Raw genomic sequence first — 7,795 nt, forward strand, 5'->3', positions numbered from 1 at the left:
GTATACAGGCGGCTTCGTAACGTAAGGGACCCACGTTTGATCCCGACCTACGCAAGCGGTTTTTTTTTTTCGAAACCTCTGCTTGAGTTCTTGACGCAGCGTGGCTGTGATGGGCTCGAGACCGTGATTCCGGATGAGGTTAGAATGCGGTCGATCTTTTTAAATAAACGGTCCTATCTTTCGACAGCATACAAAATTAAAATGTTGTCTTCTTTTGTTTTCGAGAGCTAGTTTTATAAGTTAGCAGGGCGTGGTAGGAATATTACAACGACACAAAGCAACGAAGACCCCATTCTAGGTCGCTACTGGTTCACCGGTAGTGTACTCACAAATGCCCAACGACAAAAAACCCAGACCTATTTAAGATGTACTACTTTTACCAAAAATTATGGGTTAAAAATAAAAAAAAATCGTAGTTGTACGAAAGCTACTTCACTAAAAAATACTCCGGGGAGTTTATTTCTACCGAAGAGTCGCGTATAATTTTCCGGCTGAAAAGAAAATGATTTTAGAACTTAGCTAATGTGCGAACTCTCAAGCTTTTCGAATTACCACCCTACCGTGAACCGTGTGGGTTTCAGTGGTGGAGAAAGCATATCTATATTGAGGACCCACCAGTAGCACATCAAAAGTTACGTACAACGTTTCCCGCCGATCTTGGTGCGTGCATTCACTGACAGTATCAACGCCGCCTTTCTCGCATCCGTGCTATATAGCACAACGCCCGCTTCTCTATGCACAATATTCGTTCGTGGCGGAGTCTCAGAGGCGTGAGTAAGCTTCTATTTCCGGGCTTCCCCGTCGCCTCTTTTTTCTGCCTTCCTCGCGACATGAGCAGCCATTTCTCAAACGTATCTGGAAGGTAATGTCATTCCATCTCTTCCGCACGTGATGGGAAACGAGGGCCGTGTTCGCGCCTTTTGCACTTGAGGTACTTCAAGAATCCCCAGGAATAATGCTTTGCTCTGCGTGTTCTTCGCATTCCGCCAGTTGCTGTCAGCAATATCGACTAGACCAACGAAACTCGATTTTTTTTCTTTTGCCCTGATCCATCTCGGTCCTGTTGAATGTCTTTCGGAGTTGTAGTGGAGTTGTTATTTGGTTTTCTTCTTTCTAACCTTTTGGCCTATGCTACATCAGAAGCTTACCCGCATATTTTTACTGTGGATTCACTTTGCTTACTGCGTACATGTTGGCCTTCTTTATCTGCAAGGGACGTATTTTGTGGTCACCAAGAGCAAGAAACTTTCGCCTGTAGGCACAGTTTCTGTCTACAGTAATTCGAGGAAAACAACTCCAGCTCCCATCGAGGGAATAACGTTTCCAAACTGGGGTCTAATATTTAGCCCGATTGATTTATTTTAGCCCGAATGCTCAGCTTACGAGCTTGCCGATAATCGGCGGTTGTTCCTTGGTCGCCAGGAATTATCTCCATTACCTCCGAGCTCTTTCGTACACGAAATAGCTAGCGCATCGGGATGAATGTGTTGGGGGAATACCAGTATGTTAAAAAAAGCATTCATATCTCCAAAAAACAAAGTTGTTCGCCGTCTACACGGGTTAGGTGCTCGGCGATTTTTAATACTTGCAGCTGCATCAAAATCAACCAATAAGGGAGCAGTGGTCAGATAAGTTAGCGAAGGCGTTTTGGCTACTAAAGAAAACCCGGAGCGCAGGCCGTGGCCGATGCTGGGAGGCCCTTGATCAGCTTTTTCCATGCGCGAGACACTACGGGAGGTGGGAAACGGTGCTCTCTAGTGGGTGAATTTGCTGGTCAAAGCTGTTTCCAATGCTATCTGGGCAATGATATGCACTGCTATCAGGGTATTCAGAAAGGCAGCTCTTAGTGACAAAACTCCGAAATATTGGCTGATGCTTTTATGTGACCCAAATGTGATGATTGTGAGGATGGAAAGGTCAGCTGAGCTTGTTCGAGTGGATGCTGAATACATCCAGTGGTGAATAAAATTTCGGAGCAATAACGAATGTCTTTACGCGTGTTGTTACAGAGGATCCAATTGCACAGTCATTAATAAAGGAGGAATATTGTATGGACGCGATTCTGCAGTAAAATTTATAAACGTTTACAAATGTACATTTCTTCCCCGCACGGGGCACCTTGAGTAATCTTGGTGACGGTACTGGCGATACCGCGGACCCCGAGCCCCCAAACATAAGCTGGATCCAACCGTGGCGATGTGTTTATAGGTGGAGGGATAGAAACCACGAACGGTGGCCGTCGGAGCCCAGGTCAAGCTCCGGCGGATGGGCCCCCTGTCTGTTCACCAGGCAGGGAGCTCCGGGACCTCTTTGGCTACCAGGGTAAGGTCAAAGAAGAAAGTACCCCCGTCTCCCTGCTTATTCCTATGCCATATGGATAAATCAAAACCCCCCCCCCAGACGTGATCGGCTCCCGAAAAGGGGCCGCACCGAAGTTTCCTTTCCATCCCTTCCAACAATCCACAATCCGAAACCTGATAACTATCCTCGATTCTTGGTTATCGAGGCAGTTGACAAAACAAACCCTGTTCCTTCCATGTCCGTATTCTTGATCACTAAGTTCCTGGAAGGCATCCTCGGAAAATCGTTCGATGCTAAGAAACTCCATACCGGTGAAGTCCTAGTCAATGTCAAGACGCAGCAACAAGCCACTAACCTCCTGTTGCAAACCTGCATGGCAGATCTGGCCATTAGAGTCACTCCCCATCGTAGCCTCAACAGCTCTCAGGGTGTGATCTCGGAGACCGATTTGTTAAATGAGACCGAAGCTGATCTGTTGGAAGGCCTGAAAGATCAGGGTGTAACTGCAGTGAGGCGTATCACCATCAGACGAGACAATAAGGAAATCCCCACGAAGCATATAATCTTGACATTCAACAAATCAAAACTTCCTGAGCACATCAATGCTGGCTTCATTAGGTGTGGTGTACGTCCGTACATACCTAACCCGCGCCGCTGCTACAAGTGCCAGCGATTCGGGCACGCTACAAATTCTTGTCGCGGCAAAACGACCTGCGCGAAATGCGCCGCACATGACCACCCTACTGAAAACTGTGGCTCTACTACCTTCACCTGTGCAAACTGTCAGGGGCCGCACGCTGCATGGTCCCGCAGCTGTGAAAAGTTTCAATTAGAAAAGAAAATCATTACCATCAAGGTCACTGAAAACATCACCTTCCCAGAGGCGCGGAAGAGGTTCGCCTCCTTCCCTCTGGGCAGGTACGCCGACGCAGCTCGCCGGGGGGCGGAGCGGCGTCTGGTTTCGGCGGGGACCCAGTACCGCGAGTCAGACTTGGTCCCGCCCCCCCCCCCCCAGGGTTGCCCCAGGCAGCCCAACCAGCCTCCGCACCGCTCGCTCACCCAGCAGCGGCTGTGGTGGCAACAACGTCTGTTGGGGATACCGCTGCATCCACTGCTTCCTCTCCACCGGCCCAAAGCACACGCAAGGGCACTGAGATGGAGACGGAGGCAGTCGCAGCGACCCCCTCCCCCGCCTCACTGCCTGTGCCACCTGTGGTGCTCCCCACGCCTTCGGCACTGGCAGCGCAGGCAAAGAACACCCGAAAGGGTACCATGTCAAGGGGGCCCAGTCCGCTGGGTACCCCCTTGCCTTCAGATGACGACATGGACGTCGAGCCCTTCCGGCTTTCATCGCAACGGAAGGAACGGGCTCCGACGTCCAGGTCAGTAGAGAAGGCAAAAAAGCCCCTCTCAAGAGTGCAAGCCCCGAAAGACCCTACATAAATAATCACACTCCAGTAGCTCTAACACATCATAATGGGAAGAGAAAACATAGTTCAATGGAACTGCAGAGGCCTTCTGAATAATCTTGACGACGTGCATGAGATTCTGCATGCCAACCAGCCAAGTTTAATGTGTGTCCAGGAAACACATCTTAACTCCAAACACACAAACTTCCTGAATAGTTACCTGGTATACAGGAAAGACAGGGATGGCTGCACACACTCTTCTGGCGGTGTGGCCATAATCGGCCGCAAATCCTTAGCATGCCACCCTGTCACCTTGAACACCGTCCTTGAGGCTGTAGCAATACGCTTAATAATATTTAATAGGTTGATAACGGTATGCTCCATATACATTCCTCCTGATGTTACACTTTTGAGCTCTGACTTCGAGGCACTGGTTGACCAGCTGCCCGAACCGTACATTCTAACAGGCGACCTTAATGCTCACAATTCTCTTTGGGGCTCTTCTCGTACGGATGCCCGGGGTCGCCTGATAGAAAGGTTTCTTACATCCTCTGGAGCATGCCTTTTCAACAACAAACAGCCTACATATCATAACATAGGACACAACACATGCTCATGTCTTGACTTGGCTATTGGCTCCGCAGTTCTCTTTCCTCTTCTCGAGTGGGGTGTGGGAACTGACCCATATGGCAGTGACCACTTCCCCACCTCACTTACATACATAGGTAAAGGCCCATGCAGTCCATCTTCCCATAATAGGTTCAATGAAACACGAGCTAACTGGAATACATTTACAGAGACATCCAAACTACACCACACATCCATAGGACACCTACACGTTGAAGAATCTACCCAACTCCTCACGGCGCAAATCCTCGATGCCGCCGAAAAGTCCATTCCCCACGCCTCTGGTGCCCCGCGCAACCAGCGGAGGCCGTGGTGGAATGAGGACTGTAGGCGGGCGCGAGAGGCCCAGAACAAGGCGTGGGGTATCCTTCGTCGGTACCCCACGTCGGGAAACCTCCTCTTGTTCAAACGGGCCAAGGCTTTAGGAAAACGTGTGCGCCGTGAGGCAAAACGAGAGAGTTGGCGTACATTCATAACATCAATAAACTCCTACACAGACACAAGGAAAGTATGGACCCGAATACGCAAACTCAAGGGACAACAAACACACAGCGTGCCTCTGGTCAGCACTACAGGGGACACACTCGAAGACCAGGCTGACACACTCGCGCAACACTTCCAACACGTGTCCAGTTCAGCACACTACACAAACACTTTCCTGAAACATAAAGCCTGTTGTGAAAAGAAGTCCCTACGCGACAACAACCAATCACAGACTTCTTACAACTCCCTGTTTTCACTACATGAGCTGAGGGCTGCTCTAAGCACGTGTAAACCCTCAGCTCCAGGCCCAGACAACATTACATATACAATGATACAGCACTTACACGCAGACACTCTTGTAACACTCCTTCACCTCTACAACAAGATATTTCTTTCGGGGCACATTCCAAAGTCTTGGAGGGAGGCCATAGTTGTAGCATTCTTGAAAGAAGGGAAGGACCCTTCCTCTCCTGCTAGCTATCGACCCATTGCCCTGACCAGCTGCCTGTGCAAGCTTCTCGAGAAGATGATAAATCGCAGGCTCGTGTACTTCCTTGAGTACAACGGTCTTCTCGAGAGCTGCCAGGCAGGCTTCAGGGCGGGGCGATCAATGAACGATCAACTCGTAGCTCTTGAAACATATATAAAGGATGCCTTTGTGCATAAACAATTTTGTCTGACGGTGTTTTTCGACATAGAGAAAGCCTATGACACCGCTTGGCGGTACGGTATCCTCAGTGACCTAAAGTCAATCGGTGTTGCGGGCAACATGTTGAACATCCTTTGTAGTTATATGTCGGAGAGAACCTTTGGCGTCAGAGTTGGTCGTGCACTGTCAAATGTTCACGTGCAAGAAAATGGCGTGCCGCAAGGTGGAATGTCGAGCTGCACTCTCTTCATAGTAAAAATGAACTCTCTTGGAAAGGCACTGCCACCTACAATCTCTTATTCCATGTATGTAGATGACGTGCAGATATCCTTTAAATCGTGTAACCTGTCCATCTGCGAACGTCAAGTCCAGCTCGGCGTCAAGAAACTTGCCGGCTGGGCTGACAAGAATGGCTTTAATCTTAATCCCGCGAAGAACTCTTGTGTTCTATTCTCCAGGAGGCGTGGCGTCCACCCGGACCCAGACATCACTCTTGCGAATGTGCCAATTCCTGTGAACACGGAACACAAGTTTTTAGTTATTATATTCGACGAAAAACTTACATTCATCCCACATATCAGACAGCTCAAATGCAAATGCTTAAAAACAATGAATATTCTTAAGGTCCTCTCACATCAATCTTATGGGGCCGACAAACAACTCCTGCTGCGCCTGTACACAGTGTTGGTGGGGTCTCGGCTCGACTACGGCAGTGTCGTGTATGGGTCGGCGACAAAGACCGCACTGAGAATGCTCGACCCAGTGCTGCATCTTGGCCTTCGCCTCTCATGTGGCGCATTCCGCACTAGCCCCGTTGAAAGTCTTTATGTCGAGGGCGACAAATGGTGCCTAGTGCATTAGTGGGAGTATGTTGACCTGTTGTATGCATCCAAGATCGTGTCACTGACCAACCATCCTTTTAATCCCATCATGAACGATACATCAAATTTACAACTCTTTTTAAACAGGCCATCTATTCCCTTACCGTTCTCTCTCAGAGGTAGGGAGGAGGCTTGTGCTTCTGCACTCAATGTCCCCCTTTCAGACATGCACAAGACACCCATTCATAATTTTATCGCACCATGGCATCTTCATCCTGTAACATGCGACCTGTCATTCATTCGTGTAGAAAAAAATAGGGTACCCAGGAATGCAATTCTGCAGCACTTCCTGTTCCTGCAGTACAAGTACAGGTGCGCAGAATTCTATAGCGACGCGTCCAAATCTAATTCTACTGTCTCTTGTGCAGCGCACGGACCAAATTTTAGAGTTATCAAAACAATGAATTTTCACAGCAGTATTTACACGGCAGAAGCGTATGGCATTTTACTCGTGTCAAATCACATCCTCGAACATAAGATTCCAAAGTCCATCGTCTACACAGATTCTCTAAGCGTTGTGCAGGCATTGTCATCAGGAAGGTCGTCAAAAAACTATGTAATCAATGTTCTTTTAAAGGTCATAATGACTGCATATGCTTCAGATTTAGAAATAACCGTATGCTGGGTACCAGGTCACTGTGGGATCCCTGGCAATGAGACCGCTGATCAAATGGCTAGTGCTGCTGCTCTCATGACCACAGTTGACATAACAACAGTACCTTACACCGACCTAAAGACACACATCAGACGACAGCTTCGTAACACATGGCAACTACATTGGAGTCAACAAACAGACAACAAACTACACGTAATAAAACCACAACTGGGACGCTACATAACTGACTCACACAACAGATACACTGAAGTTGCCCTGGCTAGGCTGCGGATAGGCCACACACATGCGACGCACTCCCACCTGCTCACTGGAACTTCGGGACCCACGTGTAGCAGGTGTGGAAAGGGCCTATCCGTAGTCCACATACTAATCACATGCAGAGCACTTGACACAACACGACACAAACATTTCCCTGAATTATACAGACGACACATTCCTTTGCACCCATCATATTTTTTAGCCGACGAACCAATGTTTTCTAGTCAACGTGTTTTTAAGTTTTTAGCTGAGGTAAACTTCCTGCAGCTCTTGTCATATCATGTGTAATCACCCTGGCCCTATACACCAGCCATCTACATTGTCTTTTGTTTTGCATCACCTTTACTTTTAGTTACATGTTTTAGTACTTACGGTTTGATGAAAACTCAATAACTTCTTCTTTGGCGCTCTTTGCCCTCGTTGGCCTTGCGCCATAAAACACCAACCATCATCATCATCAATGTACATTTCTTACGGCGTTTATTGCCACACTTCCATTCTTGTGCGATTTCTCCCCGAGCGTGGTCAATAATGTTTCCTTGAAGTGAGCACTTTTGTGACTCCGCTTATA

The sequence above is a fragment of the Haemaphysalis longicornis genome, unplaced genomic scaffold (assembly GCF_048455015.1).
Source record: "Haemaphysalis longicornis isolate Haplotype H1 unplaced genomic scaffold, Haemaphysalis longicornis Haplotype H1 scaffold_9, whole genome shotgun sequence".
Taxonomy (NCBI): Eukaryota; Metazoa; Arthropoda; class Arachnida; order Ixodida; family Ixodidae; genus Haemaphysalis; species Haemaphysalis longicornis.